Here is a 21,417-nt window from a genome sequence, read left to right as displayed (position 1 = left end):
CTATTTGTTGCTTTTAGTGTGTTTTAGAATGTATGCATGAGGTAAATATTTATTCATTTGATGCACACAAACACTAACACTATTTGCACACACTGTGAGTGAAAAAGGGCCCTATACCCGGGTTCATGGGAACATAAGGAGTGGAGGTGAATCTGTGATCATGCTAGGTCTCCGACTTGCTTGATTACAGTGAACCCTCATCTAGAGCTTTTCTCTTTGAAAACTTATTGTTGCTAGTAGTCCCTACTGCTGCAGTATGTTCTTCGAAGGGGATGATACCTCTAGAAACCATCAAGAGAGATATGATTACCTTGGGGATTATTACTAAAAGCCTAGTTAGCTCTTTCCCTTATAGGTCCCTTAAATAGGGGCACGGAGCAAACACGTTGCGTGCCATTTTTCACACTGCCATGCATAAGTATCATATACCCTTTTGCTTATATTTGTTTGTGAATATTGTCGTACTATGTACATCCCCGTGTTGTGCCTTTCGCATATGCATCATGCGTAGGTTTCGTCTTTGATCCCCTCACTTTAGCAAACCAACGAAGGGTCCGTGTCACCGTTTTAAATACATACGTTGGGGTACTTTGCTACCCCTAGACGTTGTATCTAAGAAGGAGACAGTTTCTCGGGCTCCCGTATTCGTAAATTGCATCTGTGTCATATGCATTTCTTCATGCATTCATCCATTCCACCCATGATAGATGTCGGAGTTTTGATTCGCACTAGATTTTATTTCACTTTAGTAAAACATGGGATTAAGTCAAAAGCCTTCGTTTAAAAAGAGGTTCTATCAAGTCAAAATCAAGAGCTTAGAGGTCACCAGTTTACGAAAGTTGGGGCAATTAATGGGTCAACTTCAACGGCAAGCCTTCTGCAAAGCCTATGGTAAGATTTGGGACCTAGCTAGGGTAGAAGTCTCCACAGAGTCCATTGCCTCCCTTGCCCAGTATTATGATCATCCGTTGAGGTGCTTCACTTTTGGGGACTTCCAACTATCACCCATGGTGGAAGAATTCGAAGAAATCCTAGGATGTCCTCTAGGGGGAAGGAAACCATACCTCTTCTCAGGGTTCTACCCCTCATTGGCCAGGATTTCTAAAAAAAGTCCAAATCTCGGCGCAGGAATTAGATCGCCAAAGGCAAGTCGAAAATGGGGTGGTCGGAATACCGAGAAAATATTTGGAGGTAAAAGCAAGAATCTTGGCAGATAAAGGCGAGTGGACCCCATTCATAGATATTCTCACACTGTTGATTTTCGAGGGAGTCCTCTTTCCAAATGTGGATGGGTTGGTGGACCTGGCAGCGATCGACGTTTTTCTCGCCTATCATAACCACAAGGAAAGTCCGGTTGTCGCTATGCTAGCCGACCTATATGACACCTTCGACCGAAGATGTGAAGAAAGCAATGCAAGGATTGTTTGCTGTACTCCAGCTCTCTATGTGGGGCTGGTTTCACACCTTTTTCTCCAAGAAGGTAGGCCCGTCTATCCGCTACAAGGTTACCGCTCGTGCGTCGAAAAAGGAAAGGCGAATTGGGACCAACTCTTGGCTAGCATGGGGGGGCGTCTGTTAATTGGTTCCCTCGCTAGAAGGAAGGAAGAATCAAGATTCTATCTTCATGCGAAGGATGTCCAAATGTTCCCTTGATGGGAACAAGGGGTTGTATTAATTATAATCTCGTTCTCGCCATAAGACAGCTTGGCTACCCCATGAGAGGAGCGCCATTAGACGAAAGCATCACGCCTTTCATCACACGGGGTTTTAGTGACCACAACGCGAGGGTACTCCAAGGAGTTCGCAAGGCATGGGATGCGGCGTGAAGAAAGGACAGAGAGCTTAGGGGAAGCAGTAATGGGATCATCGGCGGCTATCATAAGTGGCTGAGAGTCCGAACACAAGGATTGGATTGGCTCCCAAATCTAAAGACTGTGAGGGACGATGAGGTTAAAGCTTCGGAAGAAAGTGATGAGGTACAAGCCCTAAAGGCAGAGCTTGAAAGAGCCCGAGTAGTCGAAGAGAAGTTCAAGTCCATAGCCATCAAAGTCTGAAAAGAGTATGATGAACTAAGGGACGTCAATATGGCCACCGCTGAAGCCTTGGAACGAGAAACCAAGAAGGCCCGAAAGGAAGAACACGTGCCAGCAAAGTTTTGAGGGGCTTTATAGGGCAGCAATAGTAAGCTCAAGCTCCGAAGAGGTGAAAGGAATCATCAAGGGTCAAAGGCATGATCTTGAAGGACGAGCTAAAGGCTTACCTTAGGTCGAAAAGAAATTTGTCCCAACAGTTAAGCGAGACTGAAGGGAATATGTGGGCCGTCATCGATGAGTGCAAAGAGAAGCTAAATCTAGCGGCGACTCACGAGCAAAGGCTAGAGGATGAGTATGCCAAGATATCAGCAGAAAGCGAAGCAATGGAGAGGGAAATTGATTCATGGCACCAAGAGGCAACAATGTGGACGGACCGATTTGCTCTTACTTTGAACAGGAGTCAAGAACTTCCCCGATTGCTAGCCAAGGCCAAAGCAATGGCGGACACCTACTCCGCCCCCAAGAAGATCCACGGACTTCTCAGCTATTGTCAACATATGATAGACTTAATGGACCATATGATTAGAAACCGCTAGGAAGTTTGTATTGTCGCTCAGATCTTGACTAGTTATAACTTTTTGAATAAAATGAGTTTATCCCACGTTTTTACTCCAAAAATCAGTGCGAATCAAGTCACTCCCGCATTTTATCTCTAGCATGCATTGTATGTTGGTCTCGTCCTTTGTCACGGGAAGCCGGAAGGTCCATATCACCTTCTTAATTGTACACATGGGGCACTGCGCCCCCAAATGCACAAGTAAGAAGAGATAATTTTCCGGGCTCTCGTGTCCGTAAAATGCATTCATATCATGCATCGCATAAGCATCTCTTCATAACATCATAATGGACATATCCTGCATTTGTCCGTTATCATATTCCAGCCTCACATTTTGCATGAGTCATGGCATCATCATGCATATGCGTTCAACAAACTTTTTGATCTGCAAAATTGCATACCATTTGTTTTCATGTTTGCTCATCCTTGCGTTTTCCTCTACAAAACAAAAACAAAAAAGGGGGAAGCGTGAAACTTCACACTACATTCTTAGTTTCATGTGTTAGGCACCACGAGCCAACCATGTTGGGATCATAAACCCGTTTCACTTAAAAAACAAAATAATTGAACATGGTACCTAATGCATGGTTAACTAGGAAATGGTGTTTCTTCGGGCATCTCAATTTCATAATTACATTTTCCGTGCATAAGCTTAAAGTATGCCCGAGTCATTCATCCCTATGAGATGTTATTGAAGTATTGGCGATCAGAATTGCCATTCCTTGGATTATAGGGTTGAACCAAGCTCACGCTTTTACAAAAAGGTTCATCAAGTCAAGTTGAAATATGGAAGTAACCGTCTTGCAAAATTGGGGCAAAAGATGAATCGAGTCACATCACTGCTTCGTCTACTGCCAAACATATTTAGGATTATTGATGTCCTTGTTACTTCCAGTTTCACCTTGACAAAGATGTCATGGACCATGTTGAAAATCTAAATTGATTCAACCCCATATCTTGCATAAAAATTCGCAATACTTCAACTGTACATCATTCGCATGCATCCATGCTTTTCATTGGTTGCATTGCTCGTTGCATTCTTTCCTTGAAAAATAAAATAAAATGAACTTAATCATTGTTATAAAAAAGAAAGGGACACGCTTTACGACGCCCTTACCGAACTCGTGCTAGAGCTAGAGTAATGGGTGAAGTAGAGGAGATACAAGAGAAGATGAAGGCCGACATGGAGGCCATTAAAGAGAAAATGGCCACAATGATGGAGGCCATGATGAGCGTGAAGAAGATAATGGAAGCCAATGCGGTTGCAATTGCCGCTACCAGCGTTGCTGCTAAGGTGAACCCAACGTCCCCATCCGGCCTCAAGCAAATGAATCATCCAACCTCAAATATGGTAGGCAAAGATTTAGGAAGTATGGGCGGCCCCCATGATGTGCAAATTCAAAATGAGCACGCCTTCCCGTCATATGGCTTGCCTCTCAACTATACGCCACCCAATGTGGCATACACTCCCAATAAGAATGTCAATAACTCCACTCCTATACCCATTGAAAGCCAGCAACCCCAAACTGATCATGCACATGTCTCTTAAACCGTGGAAGAGACCCATGAAATTCCCCATCACAATCTAGCCGACTTCGAGCCTTGGCTCGGATATACCACTGAAGGGCAAGCAGTTGGTGGTATACCCCTACAAAACCCTTTGGAGGGCCCTCAGTATCACCCACAACTGCACCTCTTGCATTCCACAGCGGTTAAAAACCCTCATGACTATGGCAGGAATGGGAAAGTTGGATCATCTAGAGGAAAGGCTCAGGGCCATTGAAGGAGGTGAAGATTATGCCTTTGCTAACCTAGAAGAGTTGTTCCTAATACCCAAACATGGTCATTCCCAAGTTCAAGGTGCCGGACTTTGGCAAGTACAAGGGGACTACTCGCTCCAAGAACCATCTAAAGATGTACTGTCGGAAGATGGGGGCATACGCAAAAGATGAGAAACTGCTGATACATTTTTCCTGAGAAAGTCTTACTAGGACAACTGTCGCCTGGTATACTAACTTAGGAACCTTCTTGAGTCCATTCTTGGAAGGACCTAATGGTTGCCTTCATTAGGCAGTGTCAGTACAATTCAGATATGGCTCCGGATAGGATGCAACTACAAAAAGTGTGCAAAAAGGGGGCACGAATCTTTCAAAGAATACGCCCAAAGATGGAGAGACTTGGCAACTCAAGTAGCACCCCCAAAAACAGAGAAAGAGATTATCACAATGAAAGTAGACACGTGACCGGTGTTCTACTATGAAAAAAAATGGTGGGTTACACACCTTCAAGTTTTACAGATTTGGTCTTCACTAGCACAAAGATCGAAGTGGATCCGAAAAGAGGCAAATTTGATCATCCTACTAGGACGACTGAGAAAACTGGGGCAAATGAAGAGGGTGAGAAAGAGGGAGAAACCCATGCTGTGACTGCCATTCCTATACGGCCAAGTTTCCCACCAACCCAACAATGTCATTACTCAGCCAATAACAAACCTCCTCCTTACCCACCACCCAGTTATCCACAAAGGCCATCCCTAAATCAACCACAAAGTCTGTCTACCGCACTTCCAATGACGAAGACCACCTTTAGCACAAACCAAAAAAAAAACACCAACAAAAAGGAATTTTGCAGCAAAAAGCCTGTAGGGTTCACCCCAAATTCCGTTGTCATATGCTAAACTTGATCCCATATCTACTTGATAATTCAAATGGTAGCCATAACCCTAGCCAAGGTTCATCAACCTCCATTTCTCCGAGAATACGACTCGAACGCAACGTGTGCTTGTCACGGAGAAGCCCCGGGGCGTTCCATTGAGCATTGTAGGGCTCTGAAGCGTAAGGTGCAAGGTCTAATTGATACGGGCTGGCTGAAATTTGAGGAGAATCGCTTGTTGAATCCTAACATTAACAAGCAACACCCTACATGGGGCAATTCTGGAAGTTGTTGTTATGACTCATCAGGATTTCCAAGTTTATGCCATAAACCACAGTTACAATGTTAAATGATATAGATAAAATGGACATCCTCTCACGAACACATCTTTGCTTATTCAACTTCCACCGGAATGTGAGTGTAAGCCATTTGTCGCAACCTACCCTTCGGCGGGAGGGCGACGCGTGACTCGCGGGATGCGTGTTCCACGAAAGGAATACGCGCGGAGTCGCCACCAACGTTTATTTGAGGAAAACGTCGGAAAAACCGGAAAAGACGCGATCTACGAACTTTTAAGTGAAAGGTTCGGGAGTTGTATTTACGCACGGGGAAGGTATTAGCACCCCACACGTCTGCCCCAAGGGACGGCAGCCTTTAATCGAATGTGCAATCATGACTTTGATTTTTTATGTTCCCTTTTTATGTCTCTATATCCTTTATACCCTTTTTTATATTTTCTCTTTTTGTGGTCGACAAGGGTGTTTCCCTTTGCTCCTACGTATTCCTCAATTTGGGATGAGAAAATCAGACCTACGTAGTTCTTTTGGAACAAAGTGTTTGGTTTAAGTTTGTTTTTTGTCTTTTTTGCAAAATATGTTTTTTATTTGAACAAAAGGTCATTTAAGGCGTTGGACCATTAAACGGTCTTTTGATTTTGAAAGGAGAGAAACGTTAAGGCATTGGACCATTAACGATCTCTTGTTTTTGAAAGGAGAGAAACGTTAAGGCATTTGGACCATTAACGATCTCTTGGGGTGGTCGACAAAAGCGGGGCTTTTGCTCCTACGTATCCTCAATTGCGATGAGGAAATCAGACCTACGTAGTTCTTGCAAAAGCGGTAAAGTCACATGTTGATTTTATGCTTTTGAACGGTCCATGTTAACCGATAAAAGCAAAGAGGACCGTTTAAGGCGTTGGACCTTAAAACGGTTTTTAGTGATTTTCGGACAAAACTTGATTTGTGAGTTGATTTTAGTCTTAGTTTCACTTTGGTTATTAATCAATTCATTCAAGGAAACTTCCAAAGAAAAACGTCCGATTGATTTTTTTTATTATTTTATTCAAAGATATTTTGATTATTTTATTATTATTTTACTTTTTTTGGTTTAACCGAGGTTATAGCGTGAACGATCAGTTAGATTTCGTTTTAACAGTGATTAAACGAGATTACAACACAAATGATCGGTTGAAATTCATTTTATCATTTATTAGACGAGAAAACGGCTTAAATAAATGGTTAAAGCACGTTAAAAACGGAAGAAAAGAAAACTGAAAGTAAACGAAATTAAAGTGAAAGTACACAAAACAAGAAATGAATTGAAAGTCTTGAATTCGAAAACTTACCCGTTGAAGAACGAAGAACGAACGAAGAACGGATGAAGAACGGTGAAGAACGATGAAGAATTTCCACAGAATCGCTTACGGAAGCGTTACGGAAGTACTTCGACTTGATTTTTCTTCACGAAAACGTGTTTTTGCCCAAAATAGCCGAAATGCATAGCCAAAGGGGTCTTGAACATTTTGAAACAGCTCCCCCCTCCCCTATTTATAGAAAAAAAAGGAGGTGCTTGCCGCCCAAAGACTTAATGAAGAAGATTTCTAAGCGCACCCGAATTACTAAGTTCACCCCCCTTTTCGTATTTTACGGAAAAGTTACGGAAGCCTTACGGAACTGTTTTCGAATTTGATTTTCATCTTTTTTCTCTTCCCTTTCACCAATGTTAAGTGGAATATGCTTACCCAAGGTTTTCGGAAATTTTACGGAAGTATTACAGAAGCCGCGGAAGCCCCGAAAACCATTTTTCAAAAACGTGGAGGAGCTTGCCGCCCAGTTGCTTCCTCCTTAAGCAACCCAACTTCTTGAATTGCTATTTACACCCCTATCTTGATAAGTTCACCCCCTTACCTTTTTTGGTGATTCTTTTTTCGTAAAGTTACGGAAACTTACGAATCTCGTAACGATACTTGTTTTCTTTCCGTAATGTTACGGAACCTTGCGGATTACATAATCATCCCCTTTTTGACTTACGGAATGTTACGGAATCTCACTTAATTATGCAACGATGCTTCCATTTGATTTCCGGTGTGTCACGGAAACTTACGGATTGTGCATCAATATTTTTTGGTTTTCCGGCATGTCTTGGAATTTCACAAATTGCCTAATGATGGATGCCAAGCACCTCACAAGGACCAAAGAAAGGTCGCATGTCATCAAGCAAAGGTCCCCGGACGAAATTAGGGTATGACAGTTGCCCCTCTTTACTTGTCTTTTATTGGAGATAAAAGGAAAGTAAAGATAAGACACTAATTTCGTTCCTCTCGATTTGACGAGAGTCGCGGGTGACCATAAAATCTCCACATGCAAATGACTTGTTGTTCCCAGAATTTCACAAATTGCCTAATGATGGGTGCCAAGCACCTCACAAGGACCAAAGAAAGGTCGCATGTCATCAAGCAAAGGTCCCCGGACGAAAATTAGGGTATGACACTAATTTCGCTCCTCTCGGTTGACGAGAGTCGCGGGTGACCATGACTTGTCGTTCCCGGATTTTCACAAATTGTCTAATGATGGGTGCCAAGCACCTCGCAAGGACCAAAGAAAGGTCGCATGCCATCAAGCAAAGGTCCCCGGACGAAAATTAGTGTATGACACTAACTTCGCTCCTCTCGGTTGACGAGAGTCGCAGGTGACCATGACTTGTCGTTCCCGGATTTTCACAAATTGCCTAATGATGGGTGCCAAGCACCTCGCAAGGACCAAAGAAAGGTCGCATGCCATCAAGCAAAGGTCCCCGGACGAAAATTAGTGTATGACACTAACTTCGCTCCTCTCGGTTGACGAGAGTCGCGGGTGACCATGACTTGTCGTTCCCGGATTTTCACAAATTGCCTAATGATGGGTGCCAAGCACCTCGCAAGGACCAAAGAAAGGTCGCATGTCATCAAGCAAAGGTCCCCGGATGAAAATTAGTGTATGACACTAATTTCGCTCCTCTCGGTTGACGAGAGTCGCGGGTGACCATGAAATTTCCGCATGTAAATGACTTGTTGTTCCCGGAGGAACAAAAGGTGCAGAAGACTATGTCAGTCTCTGCATGCTATCAAGCGTTCTGTCTTACAGATAGCAAAAGAATGTTTATACGGATAACCACTCGGGTATTTCCGCGTATCATCGGGCCCGCCGCCTCTGGATGACAAAAGGGTGCGGATAACCGTAAGGTATCTCCGCGTATCATCGGGCCTGCCGCCTCTGGATGACACAAGGGTGCAGAATGACCAAATTTGGTCTCTGCTTGTCATCGGGCCCACCGCCTCTGGATGACAAAAGGGGTACGGATAACCGTAAGGTATCTTCGCGTATCATCGGGCCCGCCGCCTCTGGATGATACAAGGGTGCAGAATGACCAAACTTGGTCTCTGCTTGTCATCGGGCCCGCCGCCTCTGGATGACAAAAGGGTGCGGATAACCGTAAGGTATCTCCGCGTATCATCGGGCCCGCCGCCTCTGGATGATACAAGGGTGCAGAATGACCAAATTTGGTCTCTGCTTGTCATCGGGCCCGCCGCCTCTGGATGACAAAGGGGTGCGGATAACCGTAAGGTATCTCCGCGTATCATCGGGCCCGCCGCCTCTGGATGATACAAGGGTGCAGAATGACCAAACTTGGTCTCTGCTTGTCATCGGGCCCGCCGCCTCTGGATGACAAAGGGGTGCGGATAACCGTAAGGTATCTCCGCGTATCATCGGGCCCGCCGCCTCTGGATGATACAAGGGTGCAGAATGACCAAACTTGGTCTCTGCTTGTCATCGGGCCCGCCGCCTCTGGATGACAAAAGGGTGCGGATAACCGTAAGGTATCTCCGCGTATCATCGGGCCCGCCGCCTCTGGATGATACAAGGGTGCAGAATGACCAAACTTGGTCTCTGCTTGTCATCGGGCCCGCCGCCTCTGGATGACAAAAGGGTGCGGATAACCGTAAGGTATCTCCGCGTATCATCGGGCCCGCCGCCTCTGGATGATACAAGGGTGCAGAATGACCAAACTTGGTCTCTGCTTGTCATCGAGCCCGCCGCCTCTGGATGACAAAAGGGTGCGGATAACCGTAAGGTATCTCCGCGTATCATCGGGCCCGCCGCCTCTGGATGATACAAGGGTGCAGAATGACCAAACTTGGTCTCTGCTTGTCATCGGGCCCGCCGCCTCTGGATGACAAAAGGGTGCGGATAACCGTAAGGTATCTCCGCGTATCATCGGGCCCGCCGCCTCTGGATGATACAAGGGTGCATGTCACATGACCGCAGGGTCAGTATGACAAAGATTATGGGGCGGCCGACAAAAGCAAGGCTCTTGCTCCTACGTATCCTCCAATGAGGAACTCAGACCTACGTAGTTCTGGATAACTTGTGAGACTTGAAAAGTCTCCATCGGAAAATGCCGACATCTCCGGAAAAGGCGCAGATGACCACATTGGCCTCTGCTCATCAATCACACTTGGGGTCACTGAATGACGAGGTGCGGATAACCGTAAGGTGTCTCCGCGGGCTACCAGCTCTTGGGTCATGGCAACAAAAGGCGGTGTGGTCGACAAAAGCGAGGCTCTTGCTCCTACGTATCCTCTAATGAGGAACTCAGACCTACGTAGTTCTGGATAACTTGTGAGACTTGAAAAAGTCTCGGTGTTTTCTCCACTAAAATGCAAACATGCTTTAGCAAAGAGACAAATATTCCAACTGATTTAGAGCAGCATATGCTTTTTTGAGTGAAAAACAATGCGTCTACCGGGGAAGGAGAGTCTGCTGATGAAATCTCCCATAACCATAAATGAGATTTTGGATGTTAGCATTTTGTTTCTAAATGACCATTTAGAGGAAACACTGGGTTCGACAAAAATAGAAGAAATCCACTCAAAGTGTATCAATCTCGCACAGGTAAGTGTTTCATCCTAATTCCGAACCATAGATATGTCATGACTTGACTTTGCAAATTATTTCCTATCAAATCAAAAATTACATGCGTGATCATGGATCAAATAGGACTTCCCTTGGGAATGGGTTCTTTTGGTGGGTTTTTCGGCTTTTGTGTGTTTTTGGCTTTTGATTTTTTGTTGGCTTTTCCTTTTCTGTTTTTGTTTAGTGTGGGGCGAAAAAGTCACTAGCGCACTGATTTTGGTTGGCAATTAAAGGGAGAAGACCATTTTAGGTCATGGTTTCCTTTCCTTCTTTTTGTTCATTTGGTGACAATTCTGTATTGTTCAGATATTGTCCGGTCTAAAGACCTCTCTGCACATTTCTTCTGGTTTCTTTGACCAGGAGCTTTCTTTTTTTTTTCTTTACTTTCTCCCATTTTTTGGTTGGGACTTTTCTTTCTTTTCTATTTTCTTTCTCCCTCTCTTTGATTGGGAATTTCCTTGTTTCCTTTTTTCCTTTGATTGGAAATTTTCCTTCTCTTTTTCTTTGATTGGAAATTTCCCTTCTATTCTTTTTTGCTTCCGAGGGTAAGGATTGACATTCTCACCCTGGGTCAAGGTTTATGGTGAGTCAGGATCTTGGCTCAAGACTTGTAGAATGGCTAGGCATGGTACATGTCAGGGTTTGGTTTGGTCCAAGGATAAAAAGGGATGCCCCACATTATTTCCATGACACAAATGCAAAAATGATGATTTGGAAATTTTATGCAAAACTGGTTATGCATGCACCTATGCGGACACTCAAGTGTCAAGTTCTTATGGTCATGTGATGCTAGGGCTCAGGATTTATTTCCTCTATTTTAAATCAACCCAATGTTTCCAAAATATGTTCTTTTATCAATTTGTGCATTCATTCGAGTCCATTTCGGGCATCCGGGAAAATCTTCACAGCATTCACCCTTCAGGTGTATACACATTTTTTCAAAAACTAGTTATGATCAGTGAATTTTTCCAAAGAAAAGTTGGAAGTCATCTCTTTTCAAAAGCATATCGGTTTTTCAGCTAAACAACTTATTTTTCTTTTTTCTCTCTTTTTTTTCTTTTTTTTTTATTTGTTTATTTCTTTTTCTTGTTTGTTTTTTTTTCTTCTCTTTTTTTTTCATGAGGTATTTTGCTAAATACATGCATATCCAAGGTATCTTGCTACCTAAACATACATATATATGTTTTGTAAGGTATTTTTGCTATATACATGCATATCCAAGGTATCTTTCTACCTAAACATACATATATATTTTGTGAAGTATTTTTTGTTTACATACATGCATATCTAAGGTATCTTTCTACCTAAACATAAATATATATATTTTGTGAAGTGTTTTTTGTTTACATACATGCATATCTAAGGTATTTTTCTACCTAAACATACATATATATATTTTGTGAAGTGTTTTTTTGTTTACATACATGCATATCTAAGGTATTTTCACTACCTAAACATACATATATATGTTTTGCAAGGTATGACTACCTTCCGAGCTTGCGCTTATTTTATTTAAATTCCCAGGATCATGAGCAACTAGGTGCGTCCTACTATAAAAAAATGATCAAATAGCAGGCAGAAATTTAAAAGGTACTAGGTTGCCTCCTAGTAGCGCTTCTTTAACGTCTTGAGCTGGACGCCTTATGACTTGTCGGTCACTGACCTAGTACTTTGCTTACCTTTGGCTTTGGACTTGGTTGCCTATTGGTCGGCCATGTGTCGTAGGCAATACTCAAACCTTTTTGTGGATGAGCAGAGGTGAACTCTAAAGGTGGTGGCGGTGCGTCTATTACCCGCTACCGACCATCCCTAGGCTGCTGTGGTGTTTCGCCCTGCGCCTGCCAGGAGACGCAGTACTTCTTGATGAAAGCTCGATTAGTAGGGGGCCTGATGCCCTTGCTGGAGGTGACAGGTACTCCGTAGAACTGACAGAGACCCGTAATTAGAGCTTGACAACTCCAAGACCCTGTTGGACTTCTTCGGGTCCACTGGGTGTCTTGCAGGCGCGATCCCTGCAAACAATAGATGAAATCAGAAATCAGTTGAGCGATGTGCATACTTACCTATGATGATGTGACCTTGTCGGGGGGGGTACGAGCACCCTGTAGGACTGATAGAGGCCCGTAACTAGAGCTGAAAACCCCAGGGCCCTGTTTGACTTTTTCGGGTCCACTAGGTGTCTTTGTGGGTGCGATCCCTGCAAACAATAGATGGTCTCAGAAATCAGTTGAACCATATGCATACTTACCCACGTCGGGACGACACAAACCAACTGATACTTTTGCAGGGGGAGATTGGCAATGCGGTCGCTGGGCAGAATGTTGCTAAGTAGCAATGTCATCTATATCTGTGTAAGAGTGGTCATGTTGGTGCGCATGATCCGCACTCGTCTCTTTGCAGCGGCACGGGTGAAATCTTGCCCCGGTATGCATAGTAGCTGTGTGATAGCCTCCCTTTCTGGTTGTGCTCGCACAGTTGGCCGTCCTCCAATATCAGGGGGTGGCCCAGGAACCGTTAAAAGGAAACTACTGGTCCCTTAACCGGGAGTGCAAGTCTTGGTTAAGCATTTAAGGATAGAGGACCTTAAATTCTCTTAAGGTGCGGATGTGGAGCACACTGAAAATGAGGACACGTAGCCCTCTAAAGGTGAGGGCGTGCGGCCCTCTCAAGGCGAGGATGTGTAGTCCTTTGGAGGTGAGGGCGTGCAGCCCTCTGTTGGCGAGGATGTGTAGTCCTCTTCAAGGTGAGGGAATGTAGCCCTTTTTTGGCGAGGACGTGTAGTCCTCTCAAGGTGAGGGCGTGCAGCCCTCTGTTGGCGAGGACGTGTATTCCTCTAAAGGTGAGGGCATGTAGCCCTACGAAGGTGAGGACATGCAGTCCTCTGATGGCGAGGGCGTGTAGCCCTCTTAAGGTGAGGGTACTAGTACCCAAGGTGAGGACGTGTAGCCCACTCAAGGCGAGGACATGTAGTCCTCTGGAGGTGAGGGCGTGCAGCCCTCCGATGGTGAGGACGTGTAGTCCTCTCAAGGCGAGGACGTGTAGTCCTCTCAACGGTGAGGGTAACTAGTACCCAAGGGTCCACCCTTATGAGAAAGCAAGAGATCGACTCATTGAGAGAGCCGGTCATCCCAAATTCAAAAGATTTGGACATTTAGATGTAGGGAATCTATGCAGTTAACATGATTTTGAGGGATGAAAATGCATGCAACCTTTGTTGTGAAATTTGGGTAAATGCGGACTTTATATGAAACAATGCAATGTAATGGAAAGTTGTACAATGTTCATGGCATTCTTTCCCTATTTTGTGATTTTGATTTTGATTTGATTTTTTTTTTTTTGGAAAACACAGATTGACTACCCTTTTGAAAAAGGTGATAATTTATGCAACCTCATCCTATCTTTTTGCAAATCTCTCCGGGAACTCCCTCAGAGTGTATGTTCTTTTTGATTTAGTCACTTGACCATTTTGGAGTGACGGCAATGGAGTCGTTTGATGTTTAATCAATCCATTGAAATCCTAGGGTTTGTCCCCTTTATTTTTGTTAAAAACATCGATGGGTGAGAACTTTTGATCGGCCCCTATGTTCACTTGAGGCTCATGCACGGTGCCCCTCATTGCCCCAGTGTAAGGCTTTGAGGTACCAATCGTTGTCTTTCGTCATGACCTTGTAGCTGGGAACCTATTGAGTGAGAACTTCTAATCTGCCCCTAGGTTCGTTTGAGGTTTATGCATGGGGCCTTTCATTGCCCCAGTGTAGGGCTTAGAGGTACCAATTGTTGTCTTGTTTTCACAACCTCGTAGTGAGGAAGAATGAAAGACGCAATTGATTCTTGCAAAAAGAATTTTCCAAGGACGAGAAATAATTGAAGGATCTTTCAGTTGATGGATTAAGTCAAATGACTCCTATGTAGAAGCAAGATGTTTTGATGTCTTGATGATGCTAAAGGATCAAGTGCTTCTAAGTTTTATTCAAGACAAGAATCCAAGAAAATCAAGATATATGATCAAGTTTGATCTCTTAGAATCTTTAGGAAGAAGTTTCCAAATTGAAACAAACAAAAGGTTTGACCAAAGAATTCTATCATTTCAAATTGAGATTTGCTCTCTGGTAATCGATTACCAGCAGTTAAAAAAGTTTTAATTCAAATTTTTAAAACCTGTAATCGATTACATAAGTCTTGTAATTGATTACCAGAGGGGATTTTCAGAAAATAATTTCCAAGAGACATATCTATTCAAATGTTTTATGAACGGCCATTCAAATGTTTTAAAGAGAGTTTTTATTGCCCAAACAGTTTTATCCTCTCGAAAGATCAAGAGTATTTCTGAACTGAAATGTCTTATCCTCTCAAAAAGATTCCTTGGTCAACCACTTGCTTATTCAATAAGGAATTTTGATTGGTCTTCATTGTACAATCTATCCCTTTTAAGAGAGATTTCTTCTTCTTATTTCTGAAAAGGGATTAAGAGACCGTGGGTCTCTTGTAGTAGAGGATTCTTGAACACAAGGGAAGGGTTGTCCCTATGTGCATTGTTAATCCGAAAAGAGAGAGTGAAAGTTTAATTGGGGAATAATATTCGTATCTTAATTCAATCCCCTCTTCTTCTCAAGGTAACTGAGGCCATTTGTCCAACATCCTATTCTTGATAACTCACTTCTCTCTAAAAAGACAAAATGAGGTCACATGAACGTCTATATTTTTACTTGAAAACACAGTCAATCAAATGCCTTTTTATTTTTTATTTTGAAACTTATTTGTTTTGAACTTTGCTCGTTGTTTTACGGCACCCCCACCAACGTGCAAGATGAGTAATCTCTGATTGAACGGTCTTGGAAGTCAACACTCAGGAGCGCAGGTTGCTTGAGCAAACAGACCAATGGCTTACACTCACATTCCGGTGGAAGTTGAATAAGCAAAGATGTGTTCGTGAGAGGATGTCCATTTTATCTATATCATTTAACATTGTAACTGTGGTTTATGGCATAAACTTGAAAATCCTGATGAGTCATAACAACAGCTTCCAGAATTGCCCCATGTATGGTGTTGCTTGTTAATGTTAGGATTCAACAAGCGATTCTCCTCAAATTTCAGCCAGCCCGTATCAATTAGACCTTGCACCTTACGCTTCAGAGCCCTACAATGCTCAATGGAACGCCCCGGGGCTTCTCTGTGACAAGCACACGTTGCGTTCGAGTCGTATTCTCGGAGAAATGGAGGTTGATGAACCTTGGCTAGGGTTATGGCTACCATTGAATTATTAAGTAGATATGGGATCAAGTTTAGCATATGACAACGGAATTTGGGGTGAACCCTACAGGCTTTTTGCTGCAAAATTCCTTTTTGTTGTGTGTTTTTTTTTTGTTTGTGCTAAAGGTGGTCTTCGTCATTGGAAGTGCGGTAGACAGACTTTGTGGTTGATTTAGGGATGACCTTTGTGGATAACTGGGTGGTGGGGTAAGGAGGAGGTTTGTTATTGGCTGAGTAATGACATTGTTGGGTTGGTGGGAAACTTGGCCGTATAGGAATGGCAGTCACAGCATGGGTTTCTCCCTCTTTCTCATCCTCTTCATTTGCCCCAGTTTTCTCAGTCGTCCTAATAGGATGATCAAATTTGCCTCTTTTCGGACCCACATCGATCCTTTCACTGGCGAAGACCAAATCCGCAAAGCTTTGAGGGTGCGTAGCCCACCATCTTTTCATAGTAGAGTATCGATAATGTGTCTACCATCACGATCATCGTCTCCCTTTCCATCATTGGGGGTACCACCTGGGCCGCCAGATCCCTCCACCTTTTGGGCGTGTTCTTTGAAAGATCCGTCCCCCTTTTTGCAAATGTTCTGTAGTTGCATCCTATCCGGAACCATATCAAAATTGTACTGATACTGCCTAACAAAGGCAACCATTAGGTCCTTCCAAGAATGGACTCGGGAAGATTCCAAGTTAGTGTACCAGGTAACAGCTACCCCAGTAAGACTTTCTTGGAAGGAATGTATTAGCAATTCCTCATCTTTTGCGTATTCCCCCATTTTCTGACAATACATCTTTAGATGGTTCTTGGGACAAGTAGTCCCCTTGTACTTGTCAAGGTCTAGCACCTTGAACTTGGGAGGGGTGATGATATTGGGTTCTAGGAACAACTCTTTTAGGTTAGCAAAGGCATAATCTTCACCTCCTTCAATGGCCCTGAGCCTTTCCTCTAGATGATCCAACTTTCCCATTTCTGCCATAGCATGAGGGTTTTTACTTGTCATGGAATGCAAGAGGTGTAGTTGTGGGTGATACTGAGGGCCTTCCAAAGGGTTTTGTAGGGGTATACCACCAACTGCTTGCCCTTCCGTGGCATATCCGAGGCAAGGCTCGAAGTCGGCTAGATTGTGGTGGGGAATTTCATGTGTCCCCCCCACGGTTTAAGAGACATGTGCATGATCAGTTTGGGGTTGTTGGCTCTCAATGGGTATAGGAGTGGAGTTATTGACATTCTTATTGGGAGTGTACGCCACTTTGGGTGGCGTATAGTTGAGAGGCAAGCCATATGGCGGGAAGGCGTGCTCGTTTTGAATTTGTACATCATGGGGGCTGCCCGTACTTCCCAAATCTTTGCCTACCATATCTGAGGTTGGATGATTCATTTGGTTGATGCCGGATGGGGACATCAGGTTCACCTTAGCAACAACGCTGGTAGCGGCAATTGCAACCGCATTGGCTTCCATTATCTTCTTCACGCTCATCATGGCCTCCATCATTGTGGCCATTTTCTCTTTAATGGCCTCCATGTCGGCCTTCATCTTCTCTTGTATCTCCTCTACTTTACCCATTACTCTAGCTCTAGCACAAGTTCGGTGAGGACGCCGTAAAGCATGTTTTTTTTTTTGATAACAATGATTAAGTTCATTTTATTTTATTTTATTTTATTTTTCAAGGAAAGAATGCAATGAGCAATGCAACCAATGAAAAGCATGGATGTATGCGAATGATGTACAGTTGAAGATTGCGAATTTTTACGCAGGATATGGGGTTGAATCAATTTAGATTTTCAACATGGTCCATGACATCTTTGTCAAGGTGAAACTGGAAGTAACAAGGACATCAACAATCCTAAATATGTTTGGCAGTAGACGAAGCAGTGATATGACTCGATTCATCTTTTGCCCCAATTTTGCAAGACGGTTACTTCCATATTTTGACTTGATGAACCTTTTTATAAAAGCATGAGCTTGGTTCAACCCTATAATCCAAGGAATGGCAATTCTGATCGCCAATACTTCAACAACATCTCATAGGGATGAATGACTCGGGCATACTTTAAGCCGTGCATGGAAAATGTAATTATGAAATTGAGATGCCCGAAGAAACATCCTTTCTTAGTTAAACATGCATTAGGTACCATGTTCAATCATTTTGTTTTTAAGTGAAATGGGTTTATGATCCCAACATGGTTGGCTCATGGTACCGAATATATGCAACTAAGAATGCAGCGTGAATTTTCGTACTTCCCTTTTTTTTTGTTTTTGTTTTGTAGAGGAAAATACAAGGATCATGTATGAGCAAACAAAAAGTATGTTGAACGCATATGATGATGCAATGACTCATGCAAAATGTGAGGCTGGAATATGATAACGGACAAATGCAGGAACGATATGTTCATTATGATATTATGAAGAGATGCTTATGCGATGCATGATATGAATGCATTTTACGGACACGAGAGCCCGGAAAATTATCTCTTCTTACTTGCGCATTTGGGGGCGCAGTGCCCCATGTGTACAATTAAGAAGGTGATATGGACCTTCCGGCTTCCCGTGACAAAGGACGAGACCAACATACAATGCATGCTAGAGATAAAATGTGGGAGTGACTTGATTCGCACTGATTTTTGGAGTAAAAACGTGGGATAAACTCATTTTTTTCAAAAAGTTATAACTAGTCAAGATCTGAGCGACAATACAAACTTCCTAGTGGTTTCCAATTATATGGTCCATTAAGTCTATCATATGCTGACAATAGCTGAGAAGTCCGTGGATCTCCTCGGGGGCGGAGTAGGTGTCCGCCACTGCTTTGGCCTTGGCTAGCAATGGGGGAAGTTCTTGACTCCTGTTCAAAGTAAGAGCAAATCGGTCCGTCCACATTGTTGCCTCTTGGTGCAATGAATCAATTACCCTTTCCCTTGCTTCCCTTTCTGCTGATATCTTGGCGTACTCATCCTCTAGCCTTTGCTCGTGAGTCGCCGCTCGATTTAGCTTCTCTTTGCACTTATCGATGATGGCCCACATATTCCCTTCAGTCTCGCTTAACTGTTGGGACAAATTTCTTTTCGACCTAAGGCAAACCTTTAGCTCGTCCTTCAAGATCATGCCTTTGACCCATGATGATTCCTTTCACCTCTTCGGAGCTTGAGCTCACTATTGCTGCCCTATAAAGCCCCTCAAAACTTTGCTTTGGTCGTGTTCTTCCTTTCGGGCCTTCTTGGTTTCTCATTCCAAGGCTTCATCGGTGGCCATATTGACATCCCTTAGTTCATCATACTCTTTTCAGACTTTGATGGCTATGGACTTGAACTTCTCTTCGACTACCTAGGCTCTTTCAAGCTCTGCCTTTAGGGCTTGTACCTCATCACTTTCTTCCGAAGCTTTAACCTCATCGTCTCTCACAGTCTTTAGATTTGGGAGCCAATCCAGTCCTTGTGTTCGGACTCTCAGCCACTTATGATAGCCGCCGATGATCCCATTACTGCTTCCCCTAAGCTCTCTGTCCTTTCTTCACGCCGCATCCCATGCCTTGCGAACTCCTTGGAGTACCCTCGCGTTGTGGTCACTGAAACCTCGTGCGGTGAAAGGCGTGATGCTTTCGTCTGATGGCACTCCTCTCATGGGACATCCTTCGCATGAAGATAGAATCCTGATTCTTCCTTCCTTCTAGCGAGGGAACCATTTAACAGACGCCCCTCCATGCTAGCCAAGAGTTGGTGCACAACAAACAATTCTTGCGCCGCTCTTTTCACATCCCTGGTCGAACGTGTCATACATGGCCAAAATGGCGACGACCGGGCTTTCCTTGCCATGATGAAAGGCGAGGAAAGCGTCAATCGCTGCTAGGTCCACTAACCCTTCCATATTCGGAAAGAGGACAACTCCAAAGATCAAAAGCGCCAAGATGTCAATAAAAGAAAGCCCATTCGCCTTGATTTGCCAAGGCCTTTGCCCTTTCCTCCATACACTTCCTTGGTACTCCGACTACCCCATTCCTGTTTTGCTTTACACGGTCCAACTCTTGTGCTAAGATTTTCACCACCTTGGCAACTCTTGTCATGGAGGGATAGAACCCAGAGAAAAGATATGGCTTCCTTCCTCCCAGTGGGCATCCCAGGATTTCTTCAAACTCTTTCACAGTCGGCACTAGCTGGAAGTCCTCAAATGTGAAGCACCTTAGGGGTTGGTCATAATACTGGGAAAGGGATGCAATCGGTTCCATGGAGACTTCTACCCTAGCTAGGTCCCAAATCTTACCATAGGCTTTGCGGAAGGCTTGCCGTTGAAGTTGACCCATTAATTGCCCCAACTTTCGTAAACTGGTGACCTCTAAGCTCTTGATTTTGACTTGATAGAACCTCTTTTTAAGCGAAGGCTTTTGACTTGATCCCATGTTTTACTAAAGTGAAATAAAATCTAGTGCGAAAGAAAACTCCTACATCTATCATGGGTGGAATGGATGAATGCATGAAGAAATGCATATGACACAGATGCAATTTACGAATACGGGAGCCCGAGAAATTGTTTCCTTCTTGGATACAACGTTTGGGCAGCATGGCACCCAACGTATGTTTTTTAAGAAGGCGACACGGACCCTCCGTCGGTTTGCTAAAGTGAGGGGATCAAAGACGAAACCCATGCATGATGCATATGCGAAAGGCACAACACGGGGATGTACATAGTACGACAATATTCACAAACAAATATAAGCAAAAGGGTATATGATACTTATGCATGGCAGTGTGAAAAATGGCACGCAGCGTGTTTGCTCCGTGCCCCTATTTAAGGGACCTATAAGGAAGAGAGCTAACTAGGGTTTTAGTGATAACCCCCAAGGTAGTCATATCTCTCTTGATGGTTTCTAGAGGTATCATCCCCTTCGAAGAACATACTGCAGCAGTAGGGACTACTAGCAACAATATGTTTTCAAAGAGAAAAACTCTAGATGAGGGTTCACTGTAATCAAGCAAGTCGGAGACCTAGCATGATCACGGATTCACCTCCACTCCTTATGTTCCCACGAACCCGGGTATAGGGCCCTTTTTCAACTCACCGTGTGTGCAAATAGTGTTAGTGTTTGTGTGCATCAAATGAATAAATATTTACCTCATGCATACAAAAAAAATGCACTAAAAGCATCAAAGAGTTATATATACAAGAACATAATAAGGGGAAGCCAACAAAGGAGTAAGTCATTGCAAAATTTGCACAAGATTAAATGGCCTAACTCTCTAAAAACACTCCCCAGTGGAGTCGCCAACTGTCGCAACCTACCCTTCGGCGGGAGGGCGACGCGTGACTCGCGGGATGCGTGTTCCACGAAAGGAATACGCGCGGAGTCGCCACCAACGTTTATTTGAGGAAAACGTCGGAAAAACCGGAAAAGACGCGATCTACGAACTTTTAAGTGAAAGGTTCGGGAGTTGTATTTACGCACGGGGAAGGTATTAGCACCCCACACGTCTGCCCCAAGGGACGGCAGCCTTTAATCGAATGTGCAATCATGACTTTGATTTTTTATGTTCCCTTTTTATGTCTCTATATCCTTTATACCCTTTTTTATATTTTCTCTTTTTGTGGTCGACAAGGGTGTTTCCCTTTGCTCCTACGTATTCCTCAATTTGGGATGAGAAAAT

Source organism: Glycine soja, chromosome 10 (genome assembly GCF_004193775.1).
Source record: "Glycine soja cultivar W05 chromosome 10, ASM419377v2, whole genome shotgun sequence".
NCBI lineage: Eukaryota > Viridiplantae > Streptophyta > Magnoliopsida > Fabales > Fabaceae > Glycine > Glycine soja.
This window is presented reverse-complemented; position numbering follows the sequence as displayed.